Source organism: Colobus angolensis, unplaced genomic scaffold, assembly GCF_000951035.1.
Source record: "Colobus angolensis palliatus isolate OR3802 unplaced genomic scaffold, Cang.pa_1.0 Scaffold99, whole genome shotgun sequence".
In the NCBI taxonomy this organism is placed as follows: Eukaryota; Metazoa; Chordata; class Mammalia; order Primates; family Cercopithecidae; genus Colobus; species Colobus angolensis.
The window spans coordinates 860,003-881,893 of NW_012123931.1; the positions used below are offsets into that span (position 1 = coordinate 860,003).

The 21,891-nt window shown below is 36.7% G+C and overlaps 1 protein-coding gene across 1 annotated transcript in view; it reads right to left on the reverse strand.

Moving 5' to 3' along the window:
- The window catches only part of SCAPER (S-phase cyclin A-associated protein in the ER), a 565,180-nt gene that overhangs the window by 155,683 nt on the left and 387,606 nt on the right, over nucleotides 1-21,891 (reverse strand). The gene's annotated exons all lie outside the window — the stretch shown is intronic.

The following is a 21,891-nucleotide window of genomic DNA, read 5'->3' on the forward strand; positions in this document are numbered from 1 at the left end:
GTGCTGCACCCATCAACTCGTCAGCACCCATTAATTCGTCATTTATATCAGGTATAACTCCCAATGCAATCCCTCCCCCCTCCCCCCTCCCCATGAGAGGCCCCGGTGTGTGACGTTTCCCTTCACGAGTCTAAGTGATCTGTGAAGTTCCCCCCATTCCTCTATTTTCCTTACAATTTTGCTGCCTGCATATACATGGTGAAGTTCAATGTTTCTTTTTCTTCAGCATTTCCAGATAATTGGAAGTTGGATCCGGAGGCTTGATCAGACTCAGGTTTGACCTCTTTTGGCAAAACTATAGGTGGTGGAGCTCTTTAATCAGGAGGCACATAATATCTGAATGTCACTCTTTTTTTTCAGGTTAGCAGTCACTGATGATCAATACCTAGAGTCATGAATTCATCAAGGGTTCATTCTTCAAGGGGTACAAAACTGTGATATTCAAATTCTATTATTTTGTTTCAATTTGTTAGATGAAATAATTTATAAGGAGAAATTCCCTTCATATATTTTATTGCCTAGTGGTATAGTTCCACATAAATGTTTCAGATTTTCCTTTTATTTTTTCAGTTATCAACATACTGGGTTCCCTGTCATGCTTAGAAAGTGACAAGTTAGTTTTTAGTTTTATTTTAAATATCACTAAAAACTCATGAATTATTAAAGAGCATCTATAAGAAACTATAGCTAACGTCATATTTAATGATGAAAAATCAGATCTTTCCCCCCCAAGATTGGGGACAAGGTTAAGTATGTCCTCTGTCACCACTCCTATGTACAGTAAGAAAAGGAAATAAAAGATACACAGATTGGGAAGGAAGAAGTAAAACTTTACTTGTTTGAAGATGATATGATGGTCTATGTAGAAAGTTCCAAAGATTTGACAAAAAGCCTCCTGGAATGAATAAGCAATTAAAGCAAAGCTGTAGGTCACACCTTGATAAAAGTCAACTGCTATCCTACATATTAGCAATGACAAACTGGAATCTGCAATTAAAAACATGGTATCATTTAAATTAGCACCAAAAAAAGAGAAATATTCAAGTATAAATCTAACAAATATGTATATAACCTCACTATTCTAGATGAGGGAAAACTATAAAACTCTGATGGAAGAAATCAAAGATCTAAATAAGTGGAAAGATATTCCATATTCATGGGTAGGAAGACTCAATGATGTTAAGATATCAGTTCTTCCTGACTTGGTCAATGCAGTCTCAATCAAAATCAAAGCTAGTTATCCACTGATACTGATAAACTGATTTTAAAGTTTATATGGAGAGGCAAAAGATCCAAAATAGCCAACATAATATTAAATGAGAAGGATAAAGTTGGAAGACTGACTCTACGTGGCTACTAGTCTTATGATAAAGTTACACTAATCAAGAGAATGTGGTATTGGTGAAAAAATTTGACAAATAGATCAACAGAACAGAATAAGGGAGACCAGAATTAGAAGCAAATACAGTCAACTGACCTTTGATAAAGGAGCAAAGGCAACCAAACAAAGAACAGTCATTTCAACAAATGGTGCTGGAACAACTGGACACTCACATTAAAAAAAAAAAAAAAATCTAGATGATTTTATATTTTTCACAAAAATTAATTCAAGATGGATTATATATCTAAATGTAAATCATAAAACCATAAAAGTTCTGAGAATACAAAGGAGAAACTCAAAATGATCCTGAGTTTGGTAATGAGTTTTCATCACTCCATGAAAGAACAAATTGATAAGCTGGAATTCATTACAGTAAAAAACACTGCTCTGTGAAAAGCACTGTTAAGAGAACAAAAAGATAAGCCACAAACTAGGAGAAAATACATGGAAAACACATATCTGATAAAGGAATTGTATCCAGAATATTCAAAGAACTCTTACAACTTAATATGAAGACAAAAAATCTAGTTAAAAAGTGGGCAAAAGATCTAATAGATATATCATCAAAGACACGGTATACAGACTGTAAATAATTATAGAAAAAGATGTTCAATGTTAATGTCATTGAAGGATTACAAATTAAAACAAGATGCCATTACACACCTATTAGAATGGCTAAAATCCAAAGTACTTGACATCAGAAATGCGGGTGAGTATGTGGAGGAACAGGAGCTCACATTCATTACCGGTGGGAATGCAAAACGACAAAGTCACACTGCAAGACAGTTTGGTAGTTATTTATAAAGCTAAACATAGCCATCATATGATCCAGAATCACATTCCTACCCATTTACTCCAATGATTTAAAAACTTGTATCTACACAAAAAAACTGCATGAGTGTTCACAGTTTTATTAATGATTGCCAAAACTTAGAAGCAACTAAGCTGCCCTTCAGTAGGTAAATAGATAAACAATCAATACACATTCATACAATGGATTATTATTCAGCAATAAAAATAATTGAGCTATCAAGTCACAGATAGACATGAGGGAACCTTAAATGCATATTGCTAAGTGAATGAAGTCAGTATAAAAAGGGTACATGTTGTGTAACTTCAACTGTGTGATATTCTGGAAATGGCAAAACTATATAGACAGTAAAAAGATCTCTGGCTGACCCCGTAGAAATACAACCAGTAGAGAATATTATGAACACATCTATTTACATAAACTAGAAAATCTAGAAGACATGAAAAAATTCCTGGATACATACACCCTCTCAAAACTGAACCAGGAAAAAATGGAATCCCTGAATAGACCAATAACAAGCTCTGAAACTGAGGCAGTAGTAAGTAGTCTACCAACTAAAAAAAGCCCAGGACCAGATGGATGCACAGCTGAATTCTACCAGATGTACAAAGAAGAGCTGGTACTATTCCTATTGAAACTATTCCAAAAAGTCGAGGAGGAGAGACTCCTCCTTAACTCATTCTATGAGGCCAGCATCATCCTGATACCAAAATCTTCCAGAGATACAAGAAAGAAAGAAAACTTCAGGCCAATGTCCTTGATAAACATTGATACAAAAATCCTCAACAAAATACTGGCAAACTGAATCCAGCAGCACATCGAAAAGCTTATCCGCCACAATCAAGAAGGCTTCATCCTCAGGATGCAAGGTTGGTTCAACATAAGTATATCAATAAATGTGATTCATCACATAAACAGAACTAAAGACAAAAACTACCATAATCTCAATAGCTGCAGAAAAGGCTTTTGATAAAATTTAACATCCATTCATGTTAAAAACTCTCAATAAACTATGTATTGAAGAAACGTACCCCAAAATAATAAGAGCCATCTATGACAAACCCACAGCCATCATAGTGAATGGGCAAAAGCTGGGACCATTCCCCTTGAAAACTGGCACAAGACAAGGATGCCCTCTCTCACCACTCCTATTCAACACAGAATTGGAAGTCCTGGCCAGGGCAATCAGGCAAGAGAGAGAAGTAAAGGGCATTCAAATACGAAGAGTGGAAGTACAACTATTTCTGTTTGCAGATGACATGATCCTACATCTAGAAAACTCCACAGTCTTAGCCCAAAAACTTTTTGAGCTGATAACTTCAGTGAAGTCTCAGGATACAAAAATCAATGTGCAAATATCACCAACATCAGTCAAGCTGAGAGCCAAATCAGGAACATACTCCAATTCACAACTGCCACAAAAAGGATAAAATACCTAAGAATACAGCTAATTTGGGAGGTAAAAGATCTCTACAAGGAGAACTACAAAACACTGCTTAAAGAAACCAGAGATGACACGAACAAATGGAAAAATATTCCATGCTCATGTTTAAAATGGCCATACTGCCCAAAGCAATTTATAGATTCCATGCTATTCCCATTACCATTGGCATTCTTCACAGCACTATAAAAAACAATTTAAAAATTCCCATGGAACCAAAAAAAGAGTCTGAGTAGCCCAGGCAATCCTAAGCAAAGGGAACAAAGTTGGAGGCATCACTCTACTCAACTTCAAACTATACTACAGGGCCACAGTAACCAAAACAGCATGGTGCTGGTACAAAAACAGACACATAGACCAATGGTACAGGATAGAAAGTCCAGAAATAAGACTGCATGCCTACAACCATCTAATCTTCGACACACCTGAAAAAAACAAGCCAGGAGGAAAAGATTCCGTACTCAATAAATGGTGCTGGGATAACTGGCTAGCCATATGCAGAAGACTGAAACTGGGCCCCTTCCTTACACCATATACAAAAATTAACTCAAGATGGATTAAAGACTTAAATGTAAAACCGAAAACTATTGGCTGGGCGCGGTGGCTCACATCTGTAATCCCAGCACTTTGGGAGGCCAAGGTGGGTGGATGTCGAGGTCAGGAGAGTGAGACTATCCTGGCTAAAATGATGAAATCCCTTCTGTACCAAAAATACAAAAAATTAGCCGGGCGTGGTGGTGAGCGCCTATAGTCCCAGCTACTTGGGAGGCTGAGGCAGAAGAATGGCGTGAACCCAGGAGGCAGAGCTTGCAGTGAGCCGAGATCACGCCACTGCACTCCAGCCTGGGCAACAGAGCGAGACTCTGTCTCAAACAAACAAACAAACACACACACGCCCCCCCAAAAAACCGAAAAGTATAAAAAACCCTGAAGACAACCTAGGCAATACCTTTCAGGACGTAGGCATGGGGAAAGATTTCATGACAAAGATTCCAAAAGCAATGGCAACAAAAGCAAAAATTGACAAATGGGATCTAATTAAACTAAAGAGCTTCTGCGCAGCAAAAGAAACTCAACAGAGTAAGCAGATAACCTACAGAATGGTAGAAAATTTTTGCAAACTATGTATCCGAAAAGGTCTAACATCCATCTATAAGGAACTTACACAAATTTACAATAAAAAAAACAAACACCCCCATTAAAAAGTAGGGAAAGGACATAACACTTTTCTAAAGATGACATACATGCGGCCAACAATCATATGAAAGAAAGCTCCTCATCACTGATCAAATAAAATCACAAGGAGATACCCACCAGTCAGAATGGCTATGATTAAAAAGTCAAGAAATAACAGAGGCTGGTGAGGTTGTGCAGAAAATGGAATGCCTATACACTGCTGGTGGGAGTGTAAACTAGTTCAGCCATTGCGAAAGATAGTGTGGCAATTCCTCAAAGACCTAAAGACAGAAATAACATTCAACCCAGCAGTCCCACTACTGGATCTATACCCAAAGGAATATAAATTGGTCTATTACAAAGACACATGCATGCATATGTTCACTGCAGCACTATTCACAATAACAAAGACATGCAATCGACCTAAATGCCAACGATTGACTGAATAAAGAAAATCTGGTGCATATACACCATGGAATACTATGCAGCCATAAAAAAGAATGAGATCATGTCCTTTGCAGGGATATGGATAGAGCTGGAGGCAATTACCTTAACAAACTAACACAGGAACAGAAAATCAAATACCACATATTCTCACTTGTAAGTGGCAGCTAAATAATGAGAACACATTGACACATAGAGGGGAACAACACACACTGGGGCCTATTGGAGTGTGGAGGTTGGGAGGAAGGAGAGGATCAGGAAAAAAAACTAATGGGTACTAGGCTTAACACCTGGGTGATGAAATAATTTGTACTACAAACCCCCATGACACAAGTTTACATATGTAATAAACCCACACACGTATACCTGAACTTAAAAGTTTAAAAAACAATCAGTGGCTTCCAGGGGTTGGGTGGGTGGGGAGGAACGAATATATTGAGCACAATGAAGTTTTGGGGTAGTAAAACTGTTCTGCATGATACTAAAATGGTAGATACACAACATTATGCATTTGTCAATCCCACAGAACTAGAAAAGGCAAAGAGTGAACCCTAATGTAAACTATGGACTTCAGTTAGTAACAACATATCAATATTGGTTCATCAACTGTAAAAATATACCACACCAATGCAAGATTTCAAGAATAGGTAAAACTGAGGACAGGATGGGAAGAGGAAATACATGGGAACTCAATTTCTGCCCAATTTTTCTGTAAATCTAAAACTAATAAAGTCTGTTAATTAAAAAAAAAAACTAGGATTTAGATTTATTTGATAGGTTTTAATCTCCTGCAGTTCTTTTTTTTTTTTTTGAGACGGAGGCTCGCTTTGTCACCCCGGTTGGAGCGTAGTGGCAAGATCTTGGCTCACTGCAAGCTCCGCCTCCCGGGTTCATGCCATTCTCCTGCCTCAGCCTCCCGAGTAGCTGGGACCACAGGCGCCTGCCACCACGCCCGGCTAATCTTTTGTATTTTTAGTAGAGACAGGATTTCACCGTGTTGGCCAGGATGGTCTCAATCTCCTGACCTTGTGATTCGCCCGCCTTGAATCTCCTGTAATTCTTATTCATATCAGAGATCAATTTGTTGGTCTTAGGCCCTTGGTATCTTCATCCTTTGACTTAACTCTACTAATCTTTGAGAACTTTGCTCTGGTTGGGATAACAAGGTTTGAGAGTCATTTTCTGCTGCGTATTTGGAAGCAGCCACTGATTTAATTTGATGGGAAATGATACTTCAAACCTATAACCTGGCCCTACGGATTCTCAATACTACTGGGGTGGTCACTGTTTCTAGACCTTTAGAATGAACAGATCTAGGAACCTCTCCCCATTCCCACTCTCCCACCCCCAAGATAAAATACCTTCTGAATTTGTAATAATATTTCAAATTCAAATTCTAGACTAAGGGATTTTTTTCTTTAATATCTTTTATACAGCTCAAGATAAAATACCTTCTGAATTTGCAATAATATTTTAAATTCAAACTCTAGACTAAGGGATTTTTTCTTTAATATCTTTTATATAACAGCTCTCTCTCTTTTCTTTCACATGGAGATCCTGGTGCTCAAGGGCACACAGGATGATAAAAATTGAATACCTACAATTGTATAGAATATCTATAATTTGCTTTATGCTATATTACAATACATAAGTTTCATAATGACAATATTAATAGTACTGCTACCAATAATGAATACTGAAAACAGCTGGAAATGTTTTGGCATATGTCATACTCAGTCTCCACTAATTTTTTTGTCATTGTACTAGTTACATGGTCAGGACATGCCATTTCATACTATACTCTCTCCTTCAATTTTCTTCAGTTTTAGAACTATAAATAACTACATACTTTATGCTTACTAAAGTACTTATGTCAATGTATCTGTAGTCATTGCTTGTCTGAAGCTTGTTCTCTAGCAAGTTTCTTAGGAAGGGCTTGTGGGACCAATATTCCCTCAATTCTTGAATGTTGCATCCTGACAACAGTAAATTTTTCCCTTTTTTTTTTGAAACAGAGTCTTGCTCTTTTGCCCAGGCTGGAGTGAAGTGGCGGGATCTCAGTTCACTGCAACCTCCGCTCCCCGGGTTCAAGCGATTCTCCTGCCTCAGCCCCCCAAGTAGCTGAGACTACAGGCGCACATGACCACACCCAGATACTTTAGGTATTTTCAGTAGAGATGGGGTTTTGCCATGTTGGCCAGGCTGGTCTCGAACTCCTGAACTCAAGTGATCCACTCGCCTTGGCCTCTCAAAGTGCTAGGATTACAGGTGTGAGCCACTGCGCCCAGCCATCCTGCCTTTTATAAGAAAGGGTCAGTTTTGTTGGATATGAAGTTCTTGGCACATATATTTTGAGAGTGTATTAAAAATGTTACTAAATTTTCTTGTAAGATAAAGCATTGCTATTAAAAAATCTGATATTACATTAATTTTCTTTCCCTTATAAATCATGCATGAGGTTGGTGCAAAAGTAACAGAAAAAACCGCAATTACTTTTGCACCAACCTAACACTATTTTTGCTCTTTTGCTATGTAATTTTAAAAATCTAAGTACAAATTATACACAATTAACATTCACCCTTTTCTTAAAGAGTTTGAACAAATGCATTCCGTTGTGAAACCACCACAATAAAGATATAGTAGATCAATCACCTCCCTAAATTCCCCTTGCTGTCTTCTTTCTAGTCAACTCCTCTCCCAACTCTTGTTTTCTATTCCTGTAGTTTTGCCTTTTTTAGAATGTGAAATACATGGAATCGTGCCACATGTAGCCATTAAGTCTGGCTTTTTTCACTTAGCACAACACATTTGAGATTCATCTATGTTGTTGCATGCATCAGTAGTCTGTCCCTCTTTTTAAAATTTTACATTTATTTTATTGTGGTAAAAACACTTAACGTGAGATCTACCCACAGCATATTTTTAAGTGTATAATACAATACTGTTAACTTTAGGCACAGTGTTGTAAAATACATCTCTAGCATTTATTCATCTTTCATTACAGAAACTTTATGCCTATTGATTAGCAACTCCCTATTTTCCCCTCTCCCCTGCTCTCTGCTTCTGTGCATTTAAATATTTTAGATACCTCATATAAACAAAACCATGGAGTATTTGTCCTTGTGTGACTGGCTTTTTTCACTCAACATAATGTCTTCATGGTTCAACCATTATGTCATGTGTTACACGATTTCCTTCTCCCTTAAGGCTAAGTAATATTGCATTGTATGTGTATACATTTTCTTTGTCTACTCATCTCAGTGTCAGTGGACATTCAGGTTGTTTCCCCCTCCTCACAACTGTAAACAGTGCTGTAATAAATACAGAAGTGGTAGTATCTCTTTGAGATTGTGATTTTAATTTTTTTGGATAAATACCCAGAAGTGGAAATGCTGGGTCATACAGTAGTTCTATTTTTAGTTTTTTTGAGGAATCTCCATACCGTTTTCTATAGTGGCTGTACCATTTTGGATTCCAACCAAGAGTGTACAAGGGTTCCAATTTCTCCAAATTTTTGTCAACACTTGTGTTTTGTTAATGACCATCCTAATGGGTGTGCGGTGCTATTTCACTGTGGTTTTGAATTGCATTCCTCTGACAGTTAGAGACATTTAGCATCTTTTCATATACCTGTTGGCCATTTGTATGTCTTCTTTGGAGAAATATCTATTTAAGTCATTTGTTCATTTTTTAATTAAGCTAATATTTTTGTTACTGAGTTGTAAGAATTTCTTACATATTTTGAACTTAACCCCTTCTCTGATATGGTTTGCAAATATTTTCCCATTCTGTAGACTGCCTTTTCATTCTATCGATTGTTTCCTTTGATGTGCCAAAACTTTTTAGTTTAATGTGTTCCCATTTGTTTGTTTTTGCTTTTGTGGTTTGTGTTTGCTATAATATCCATGAATTCATTGTCAAGATCAATATTATAAGGATTTTCCTCTAAGTCTTCTTTCATTCATTTTAGAATTTCAGGTCTTATGTTTGAGTCTTCAATCCAATTTCAGTTGATTCTTTTGTTATGGTATAAGATAAGGGTCTAATTTCATTCTTTTGCATGTAAATATCCAGTTTTCTCAACACCATTTGTTGAAGACTATCCTTTCTGTGTTGTGTATTCTTGACAATCTTACCAAAGATCAGCTGACTCCATCTGACTTGGTCTGTTAATGATGTCTCTCTCCCTTTAAACCCCATTAAGGACTGGAAGAGGCAGAGAGGGCCCTAGAGCCCAGGCTTTGGTGGTCATTAAGATGTTAAATCTTGTGCTGAAAATTTCTGGTGATTTAATCAATAAAGAATAATTTCTAGCTAAAAAAAAAAAAGATCAGTTGACTATATATACACAGATTTTTGGACTCTCTGTTCTGTTCCATTGCTCTATATGCCTATCTTTATGCCAGTACGATACTGTTTCAATTACTCTAGCTTTATATATTTTGAAATCAGGAACTGTTATGACTCCAGCTTTGTTTTTCATTCTCAAGATTGCTGTTACATTTATTTCTGAATAGTATGTCACCGCATAGATGTACCACAGTTTGTTTATTCATTCACCAGTTGAAAAATATTTGGATCTTTTCCAGTTTTGGATGATTATGCATAAAACATCCATAAACATTCATTTATATTTATAAATGATACAAATACATACATAAAAAATACATGTGAGAACATGTAGTTTTATTCCTTTGAGGTTTAACTACCCAGGCGTGGGATTGCTGGATCATACACTAAGTATACGTTTATATTTTTGAGATAGTTACATACTGTTTTCAAAGTGGCTGTATCACTTTGCATTCCCACAAGTAGTATATGTAGTTCCAACTTCTCTGTGTATGCTCTCCAGCACTTGGTATTACTGTTTTTTTTTTTTTGTTTTTTTTTTGAGACAATCTCGTTTGATTGCTCAGGCTGGAGTGCAGTGGTGTGACCTCAACTCACTGCAACCCCCACCTCCTGGGTTCAAGCGATTCTCGTGCCTCAGCCACCTGAGTAGGTGGGATTACAGGCGTTTGCCACCACGCCTGGCTAATTTTTGTATTTTTAGTAGAGACGGGGGTGTCACTATGTTGGCCAGGCTGGTCTCGAACTCTTGGTCTCAAGTTACCTGCCTGTCTCGCCCTCTCAAAGTGCTGGGATTACAGGTGTTAGCCACTGTGCCTGGCTTGTTTTGTTTTTTAAACAATTCTAATTGACATGTTGAAGTACCTCAGTGTAGTTTTAGTGTGTATTTCCTAATGATGTTGAGAATCTCTTCATGTGCTTACCTGGCATCTTTGTATCTCATTTGGTGAAGTGTCTATTCAAATCTTTTGCACACTTATTAACTGTTTTATTCTGTGATGTATCTACAGCAGCAACATAAAAACATACCCTGACTGATGGAATTAATGAATATAATACTATCTTCCTTTCCCCAAAGAAGTAAAGAAATCACACTTCTCAGCTTAGAAAACATGTGGAAGGCTTATGATCTTTAAAATTTTAAAACGAGCAAAACAAGATCTCATTTACAAGCACAAATGATAATATCAGGCATATGTCCTAGTTCATCTCTACAGAAAGTAGAATTACTAGTAAATACATATTATTAAAACAATGAATTTTAAATTATAAAACAACATGGAGTCCTTACAAACAGAAAAAAATTGCTATTTAATTACGTTTATAAATTTATTTATTGTGGCAAGGGTGAAAATTTTTCCAATGCAGTCTCATTTTAGTTATGCTCATTGGGTCTCTTGTACCAAACATATTTTAAATGTACGGTACTAATCAGAATAAAATATATTAAACAGAAATAGAGAAAAATAGTATTTGACATGAAAAAATGTATTTGTAAGAAGTCCTACATGTGGACTTGCATATATGGAAATATTTTTAATATTATTGTTTCAGTGATAAAACTAGAGGATATTAAATTAGTGCAAACAGACGAATAAGTCTTGGTTAATATGAAAATATCCTCTCAGCAAGAAACTTGGGAACAGATAATAAGAAAATGTCCTCTCAGCAAAAAACCTGGAGACAGAAAATTTTAAAATGTAGAGAAAGAGTTAAAATCTCTTTAAAGAGATTATTCAGTTTTGACATTTTCGTGACCACAGAGAAGTTAGACTTGTAACACAATCTGAGAGTGGTTTATTGCTGTTGTTGCAGAAGACAATGGGATGGATATTTGGATCAGAGTATGAGTTGTGGATGAAGGGGGAAAATTTCTCCTAGTGGCACTGTGATGACTAGTGTAAACCTACACTACCTACACTGCCTTCTCTGTCTCATGGCTCATTCCTTGTGAGGCCAGAACACTTAGAGTGGGTGGGGATAATGGGGAGAACCACCATGCTACAATAGCAAACCAGCTCCAGAGAGGGGTCTTTAAGGGGTGTTAATAATACTTCCTGACAATGGATCTTCACTGTGGGGATATAAATTATATGCATCCCAAACATGCGTTTGCCTCAAGTCAATATAACAATCACAAATGATTATTTCCCTGCACTTCATATCATAAAATATAACATTTTAATAACAACAAAATTAATGTTACAATTAAACTATTTTCCTAATGATAATGTTGCTTCAGAGTAAGGAGTACGAAATCTTCAACTAGATGTGTTATTTCAAGGGCTTTTACTTAATTGGTGAATTTGGTACAAATGGAACAGGCAATTTAATTATTCCATAGAGAATTCTAACTTTAGAAAGGAAATCATACATATTTTAAATATCAACCTAATTAGACTTTCTGTATTTCCTCAAATTAGCCTCTGACTGAGAAAGTGTTATGTTTCAAAGATTACAATAATACAGTTAAAAAAAGTAGGGTGAGCATCAAATTAGTTCATTAATTTTAAACTCTAGTGCTAGAGCATTATTTTCACTGTTAACATGAATTTGTTAATAACAAGATGACTATGATGAGTAAGTCTGTAGATACGTTAAGTAAGATCTGGCTATATAATTTTAAATTCACAATTAAACATGTTGCCTCTGGAGAAGACCCCAGGTGGTTTGCAGTGTTAAATAGCAGATTAAAGTTGACACAACTAATTTCTTTACTCTAATCTTATTAGTGGTACAACAGCTGTCAACTGTAACCATCTCTATAAAGCCTTTTGAGACATAAACAAAATGCCTCAATATGTCAAATGGAGAATAGTGTTTATCAATCACTATTGCTAATTAGCTTGCAAAATAATTTTTGCTTTTATTGTCTATTGGAGATAATTATTCACTTTTAGTAAACTTTTATCTAAAAATAGATATTTAAAATTTATTAAAATCATCCTGACTAGAAAAAAGTAATTGTTTATTAACAATGGATTATAGTATAAATTTCACCCCAACTGGCAAATACTATTTTATTAGTGCTTACTGGGGGTCTATGATGTGGTAGACACAGGAAGTGACACATAGGTTCCAACTCCATGTCTTCAACTGTTACTTACAAGAAGTAAATTCTATGATAAGTTCATTCAGTATTTGCTGGCTGATTTGAGCCTTAAAGAGTGTTTATAGTACACAGAAATGTTGTATCTCATTTTTAGACTTCATTGCTGGATCTTACGTGAACATTTTGTTTCACACATACAAACAGCTACATGTGGTTTTTGGTTCACCTTTCTCTTCTGTTAGGTCAGTTCCTCTTTGGTCCCTAGTCTGCTAGGTGGGAAAAATGATTCCACAGATAATTTCCTGTACCCACATCAATCAACCAGTACAAAAATACCCAAGTCAAAAATCCAAAACCAATCTACTAAACAATATCTCAATCCTCCAGCAACTCACAGGAATAACAGTATTTTTATATCAATGAAATTATATTTTACTTTTATTAAAATAGTGAAAGTTTCATGTTCACAAATCAGAAAGAAAAGTACAGCTATCATCACCCTGCAAACACTAACTTTGTAAGAGATCCAACCAAGAACGCTCATTGATGCAAACTTCGAACCAAATAGTACTTTTTGCTTACCCTTAAATAATTTGTTTTGTTGTGTAGTACAAAATATCTTATTGATTGGTCTCTTCTCAACTATGATGTAAGCTCTTTGAAGACAAAACTCATCACAGAAGAAATTCAACAAATACTGGCAGACTGATAATATTTCTCTCTGATGATAGCATGCAGGCAATAAGGTACAGAAGGAAGACCAGAATAGGATGCTCAAACATAGCTCAGCTACACTGATGATGGAGGGTAAATCATTCAGTCTTTAAAACCTTTGGTTTCTTCATTTATATAGTGTGATAATGTTGAAAACATGCCAAATACTCTGTTAAATAAATGTAATATACCTGACAGCTCTACATGGAAATCAAATGCCTTATCATAGACAGGTTACATTAAAAAAAAATCTCAACACTGTGGCTTTTATCAGAAAATATGAACCCAACACCTACCAGTGCATTTTTTTCTTAATACGTTCACTCTCTAGAAGTAGTATTGACACTGGTAAAACAACAACCCAATCTGGAATGAAGTTTTGTATTTCTCATTGGTGAGGGAGAGGGGAATAAGAGATGATGCAGACCAGGCACGGTGGCTTACACCTGTAACCCCAGCACTTTGGGAGGATGAGGCAGGTGGATGACCTGAGGTCAGGAGTTCGAAACCAGCCTGGCCAACATGGGGAGACCCTGTCTCTACTAAAAATACACAAATTAGCCGGGCATGATGGCATGTGCCTGTAATCCCAGCTACTCGGGAGGCTGAGGCAGGAGAATTGCTTGAACCCGGGAGGCGGAGGTTGCAGTGAGCCAAGATTGTGCCATTGCACTCCACCCTGGGCAATGGAGCAAGACTCAGTCTCAAAAAAAAAAAAAAAAAAGGACGATGCAATGCTCTGAAAATGTGCATCTGGTACTTGACTATGTCATTCTTTGGGGTAGATAAATAATATGGAGATACTTCTTGGTTTTCCAGAGAGGAACAAAACTGTAACTCCAAAATAGCTTTGAAATGATATAAACCAACGATTTTCTTCACTCTGTTAAGCACTGTAAAATGACTTAACTAAGAAAAGATCATTTATATTTTTCAAATGCTGTGTTTTTTCCTCTTAGCAGTTGAAACTGTACTGTTAAATGTAAATAATAAAGGCATAATATAGTAAAGCTTTTTCTTGTAGCTGTAGGATTAAAGTTGTGAGCTGTATTATGCTGCCAGGATTTGAGAGGGAGAAAGAGAAAGAAAGCAAAAGAAAGAGAAAAAGACACACACACACACAGAGAGAGAGAGAGAGAGAGAGAGAGATGAAAGCTGAAGGGGGGAAGGGAGAGAGGGAAGGAAAAAAAGAGGTCTATGTGGGTATGCTCTTATAATCTCATGCCTTCTGAACACCTTAACCTCACTTTCATAATAGGCAACTGGCTTCTAATTTCAGGAAAATCATTGGTGAAATGATTAAGTTTCTCATTAACAATCTTTTTTTTTTTTTTTATTAAAAAGCTGGACTATAGCCCAGTATGATCAAGTCTGAGAGAATAGGGTCTGAAGAAATACACTTTTCTATTGTTTGTAAATATAAGACAATGCTCTTGGGTTTCAAAGTAAGTGCTCATTATAAAGTTAATGATGAGATCACCAGTCTGGAGAGTTATAAAGAATATGAGCAGTACTGTTATTTGTTCTTACAGAACTTGTATTTTTCTTAAAGAACTATACATAATATATTTTATTTTCTTTGATTCTGAAGATAAGCTCTTCACTGTAGGTATGTTCCTTTTAAGTGTGTTTACCTTAGGACCTAGGGATAGTAAGTTTCATGAACGTCATTTTCTACATAGATCATCCAAACTGAGGTCAACAGAAAAAAGGAAAGTTCAGTCAGTCCCAACTTGTAGTAACAGCATTTAATGTTCATAAAGAAATGTACCCTAGAGAGCTTGTAGAGTATACTTTCTCTCTTCATTCCTACTTTAAACGGTGGGCATTCATTCATTCTTTCTTGACGTGAAGAATTTTGAAAAACAACTATGAGGTCACAAGGAAGGCTCTATAGCAAAGTCAAATATTTTCAAGCCAATCTAGTGTTAAAATAATCTTTAATATTTGTATTTGAAAGTATCAGGTTCATTTGGTTGGAAGGAACAAAAATTTACTGAAAATATTTTAAGTAAAAAGAGCCATTTATTGTAAGGCTATTGGGAACTTTCACATGAGTCCAGGAGAAAATGAACAACCATACCTCAAGAGAGCTGGAACAATGCTAGCTCTGTGGACTAGACTGCTTTCATTTCCAGCCCCCTTCTGTCCCATGAAGCAGTTTTGGTCTCCTCTCTTTTTCCCAAAAAGGCCTTCCTTACTCCTGCAAAACTTGGAATGCACATAGTCCTGTAGTGGACATCCCAGAAGTGAATCTACATGATTATTTAAATTCAAATACCCAGGAAAAAAAAATGACTTGAAGTTCTGCAACTTCCCAACTGCAAATTCCTGACAAAGAAACTTGACTGGGCCAGTTCAACTTTTTGTATTGGATTATAAATCCTATCTTGCTGGCTGGTCAGTAGATTGGTTGCTCTTGAGTCAGATGTCCTCTCTTTAGAGTTTACTCAGCTATGGCCATTGAGGGAAGCACCACATGGATGGCATAAAATATAGCTGACAAGGCATGGATGTAATGCCTAGAACAAGTAGTATTCATAAACCACTGAAAAAAAGAAGGACACAAGAAATAGGAAGGGAGAAGGTGAGTATGGCAAGCCAACAAGAAAGAAGAAAAGGTAACAAGGAAGGAAACTCATAGTAAAAACTGTGAGAGTCTGGATTATGCTGCAAACTGAAGGCACAAAGGCAAAGACTTAATAGTAGATGAGTCCCAAAGGGAACATCCAAGTGAGTCAAGAGACTGGATTAAGAGGTAACCACACGAGGCCTGGCATCTCAGGAAACTAAGTTGACAGATATTGGCATATGTAACAAAACATTCCTTTAATGAAGAGTCTTCTGTTATACCACCAGGGTGGCTGTTCTACAAAGGTAACACAGTAGGCTACTACTACTAATATTTAGAGTTTAATATGTCTCATTTTCCATGACTGTAAGTTCCCTGAGGACAGGGTCTATTTCAAGTGGTTCCTAGGTATGGCAATCCCATTGCCATGCCCACAAGTGATCCAAAGAAGGAAAATGCTAGAAAATAGTTTCCTAGGAGTAAGGACTGGAAGTCCTAGATTATTTACCTGCTTCTGGAGCACAATGAGTTATCTCTTTTCTACTATAAGAGGAATTGCATCAGCCTCTACATAACACAAAGAGAGGGAAACAGAAGCCTTTGGGGACAAAACCTCAATAAGTAACGGGAGAGCAATTCTGAACATTCTCTCTGCTAATGTTCTCTCTGAACATTCTTTCTGAAAAGAATAAACACTCTTTTAAAGGGGTTATCATAGCTCTGAAAGGTTGTAGTCATACCCCAATGTGACTGCCTCCAACCCTCATCAGGCAGTGAGCCACACACATGGTTGCTGGTGATTGTGAAGAATAAAAAGGTAATACGTGCAGAGCATCTAGCACAGTGCTTGGCATCAAGCACACAATAAGTTAGTTTGTATCGCCTTACCAACTCAAAGGATCAGGTAAATGCAATATTGCCAAGTAAAGTCATAAGTTTTACTTTATTTTACTTTGGAGAATACATTTGATATCTTGCTGTAAATGATCTTCCTAGTGAACAAAGCTCCATTTCACATCATTCTAAATTTTTAAAAATTACATTTGATGAGTATTGCTTGGCCTGAGTAGGATGGATTTACTATAGGCAGCTAAAGGCATATACTATAAAGAAATAAAAAGCAATTTTACTGATCTATTTGATATGAACAACCAGGCATACCTTATAAAAAAAGAATTATTTTTCCTGTTAGTTTAAAATGGGGCAATCTTATACCTACTGATGTGCTCTTATTCTAAAACTGTGATAAGGCCAATGACCTTATGAATACAGTTCTAGCATACTCTTTGGCCTTTTGAGTAAGCAACAGTCACAGATACACAACATTCAAAAACTCATGGAAGTTTAAAGACAGACTAAAAAAGTCATTGCCTAAAATCCATCTAACAGAGAATAAGAAGAATAGGATGCTCAGACCTAGCTCAGCTAAACTGATGATGGAGGGTAAATCATTCAGTCTTTAAAACCTTTGGTTTCTTCATTTATGTAGTGCGATAATGGTGAAAACATGCCAAATGCTCTGATTGTTAAATAAATGCAATATACCTGACAGCTCTACATGGAAATCAAATGCCAAAATCAGAAGGGTCATATTTGGTGAAAATGAGATCAAATTGTAAGTCTACAGAGTCCAGTATTTGATGCAGTATGCCCTTTTGCCGCGTTGCTTTTATCTGTTGGAGAAAGAATTCATTCATATAGTCACACAATATTGACTATTGATGTCCTGTGATTTACAAATAATGTATTTACTATGTGTCATGATCCTAAGGACTTACAGTCTACTTGGGAGAGATGATAGTACAGCAGACGGAGTATTTGGCAATGCAGCACATAATAAAGTGCTAAACTGAACTATTCTCTAACCTGTTTGATTTTTTTTTCAGTGATAAGATGAAGACACAAATGTTCTATAGATCAACTTTAGGGCTGACACAAAGTTAAGGAAAATGAAACTGAGTAAGTGACCAGATCAGGATCTTGATAGACTGGGCTGAAACTTACCAAGATGAAGTCTGAATTTAGGGTGAAAAAAACAAATGCCCAAGTAAAATTAATAGATTACAGCTTCTTAGAAGCCAAAGTGACAAAGACTTAGGGATTTAAAGCTCAGTAATTAGGCAGTATAATATGGAGTCAAAACAATAACTACAACAAAAAACACTGAAAATAACTAAGTGCTTTCTTTGTGCAGGGACTTAAACACATGCACTTTTAATCCTCATAACAGTTCTGTAAGGTAGGTATTAGTCTTACCATTTAATTGAGGCTCTGTTAAAACAAGTAGTTTGGCCCAAGGTCATATAGCTAATCAGTAAAAAGCAGAGTTAAGCCTGGATCTGACTCTACAGCCTATACATTTTTCACTATACCATGCTGTCTGCTTTGCTTTGTGTTGATGAATGTACTTCTATATGAAAAACTGTCCACAGGGACTATGAAGAGATAAGCAAGGCTGACAAAGAAGAAATAGGCACCTGATTAGTTCCCCAAAAAAACAACCTAAAGTAGCTCACAGAGTTTACTATTTGACCCCTGGTCCTTGTGTAACTGTCAGAAATTATGAATCTTAAGTAAGTAAAAGGCAACCTGGGGAAGACCCTTTTTGGTGGCCCAAGAGGTTTGCTGGTTGCCTGTGAATTACGAACATCTACTACTGCCTGGAAAGGGTTTGGAGATGTGGAGGGCCAGTTTAGTGCCACCTTTCACTTTAATTATCATTGCTACTATGTACATATACTATAAAAAGACAACACAAAGTTTTGGTACAGCTGCTTCTAGTCACAGCAGATTCATCTTCTTATTTACATAACATAGGCCATTCTTTACGCTCAAAGAAAGTGAAAACTCCTGTTTATTTTCAAATATTAAAAAGCTATGATGAACCACTATTATTAGTCTAAAGTTTTTAAAAGGCTAGAAGATGTCATTCATTTGTCTGTACTTGTTTTCGGCAATTTGTAGGTTTGGAAGGCCAAGGTGGGAGGATCATTTGAGGTCAGGGGTTCGAGACCATCCTGGCTAACATGGTGAAACCCTGTCTCTACTAAAAATACAAAAAAAATGAGCCGGGCATGGTGGCACGTGCTTGTAATCCCAGCTACTTGGGAATCGCTTAGAACCCAGGAGGCGGAAGTTGCAGTGAGCCGAGATGGCGCCACTATACTCCAGCCTGGGTGACAGTGAAACCCTGTCCAAAAAAAAAAAAAAAAAAAAAGTTTGTAGGCAGAATAGCAGTAGTCTTCCCTAAAGGAGATACAAACTGCCTTGTTTCAGGGCGATCTTTCTTGGAACTAAAAACAATTTTATTGGAGCACATTTGTTTAAATGATTGATTTTGTAATAACACATCCTGACCTAAACCCTTTCAGAGATAACTTGAAAATAATTAAAGCAGTTTTATGGCCTTTCCCTGGTTCTCATAAGAGCAAAACAACCTACTGCAGACTCAGAAAGGTTTCAAAAAGTCACACTTCCAGAAGCAGGTATAATTCTCAATTTCACGTTAAAAAAAAAAGCTTCTGGAAGCAAATATTCATTCACAGGAAGTTGCTTAGCAATAATTATAGAACAAACAAGACATGCAACTACTGAGGTACTATGTGGAGTAAAAAGAGATAGGAACAGTACGGTAAGAAAAGAGGACAGGAAGCTGGTTTATCCACTAACAAAGAGCTCAGGGCTTCAGAAGCAGCGACATAAGGTTTATAGCCATAGGACTCCAGGTTTCAACAGGGTAACTGTTATAAGACAGTGGCTTAAACTTATCAAATCCTCTGCTATTTATCACTGAGAAAAATTAAACAGGATATTCTAAACTAGCCTCTTTAGGTAAAAGCCATGAAATGCCACAGGAGGCAGGAAACAGCAGTAGCTAAGGTGGCAAAAGGTTCATGGAGTTGAGGGGTGGAAACCCACTAGGGTTGGAAAGATTCTGGACAGGCTGAGAACAAAGGGAGTGCCCAGGGACTATGGAAAGCCCAGGGCCTGGGCAGGGATTTGTGCAGGAGAGCAGTTGGAAGGAAAATGAGAAAGAATATTTTTTGAAGTAAGCCACTGACTCATGCCCACCAGTATGCTCTTATTCTGCATTTAAATCTGAAGTGGTTACAAAATTCCTCTTGCTGTTCTTTGAGTAAACAGCATAACACTCTTATGGCTTTAATCCTTTAGCCCTGAAAACTGAAGCTGCTTTAGAAAGTAGGGTTATGGTACTGAGACTATGCTCAGGATAAAAGAATCTTAAGAGTTGATGCTGGATGCCCACAGCTCTGGGTGCTAGACTCACTAAATAAGTAGCACTTAGTTGAAAACACAAATCTATTGATAGTGCCACAATAATCTACAAAAAATAAAAGATCTATAAAAAATCTATCAAAAATAAAAAAGGATGAGTTCATGTCCTTTGTAGCAACATGGATGAAGCTGGAAACCATCATTCTGAGCAAACTACCGCAAGAACAGAAAACCAAACACTGCATGTTCTCACTCATAGGTGGGAACTGAACAATGACAACACTTGGACACAGGGTGGGGAACATCACACACTGGGGCCTATCGTGGGGTTGGGGGGAGGGATAGCATTAGGAGATATACCTAATGTAAATGATGAATTAATGGGTGCAGCACACCAACATGGCACATGTATACATATGTAGCAAACCTGCATGTTGTGCACATGTACCCTAGAACTTAAAGTATAAAAAAAAAAAAAAGAAAGAAAACACAAATTTATTGACCTAAAGTGAAATGAAGGAACAAACTCTTAATCCTGACCCTGTGGGTCAGCTAGTGGTGACCAGCTGCGAGACACTGGTCTGGACTCTCAAGATTCCACAGCTCCTTTGCAAAGGGAGTGTGCTAATTCTTGCTTAGGTCTTTGTAGGAACTGTGGACACCTCTTCCATTTCCTAAACAAGAGGCAGCGATAAGCACCAGAACAACATACTCTGTTACAATGACAATAGCAGCTTTTGGGAAACAGGCATTTAATCTAGGTTACCAACCAGAGAGCTTAGTGTCATGCATGTTGAAGCCTACCAGAAAACAAAAAAACAAAACGAAAAACCTCTAGGTGAATTTAAGATGAACAATATAAATTATTAACAGTTATCAAAACACTCTCCCAAAGAATCAATATCATTTCCTTTCTTATTTTAAATATTTATTATGTAATGAACCTTTCTTCCTTCCTCCCTGCCAATTAACATACAGTAACTGAAGACAACCTGCCCAGCAACACCCTACAAATGAAGTCCATTTTGATAAGAAATAGCAACGCTTCTGTGTTATAAAAACCACTATGCATGCTATAACTTGCCTTATGGAGAGCTTTCTGCTCCACAGAAAGATTTCCTGACTTAAAGAATACCTATATCATTCTTCATTAATCTTTGTGAGTAGAAGAAAGGAATCCAAATCATCTTTGTCAGAAGCTTGTACTTAGAACTATCTCATGTGAGGTAGCTAGCACTGTCTTAAACCAGGCAAGACTATTTCAAAAAACTCTCGTTTAACATTTATAATGTAACTTTACATTATAATATACAAATATACATTATAATAAAAGCTTAATAGTTTACAAAGAGCTCTCATATACATTATTTCAACTGGTCCCACAGTAGCACCACGAGGTGAATATGATTACATTTATTTTTCCAAATAAGGAAACAGATGCAATGAAAATTAAGGCATTCACTCAAATTCTCTTAGCTAGTAGCCTGGCAGAGGTAAAACCAGAACCCAGGTTTGTCCTACTCCAAAGCCAATGCCATTTCTTTTTAATACAAATGCCTCTCAGAAAAAAAAAAAAGATAACATACTCTTGGGATTTTTTTTCCTGTTGTATCCAATGGCTGAATGAAGCATTCACTTTTTTTTTTTTTGAGACAGGGTCTTGCTCCGTTGCCCAGACTGGAATGCAGTGATGCAATCATGGTTCACAGCAGCC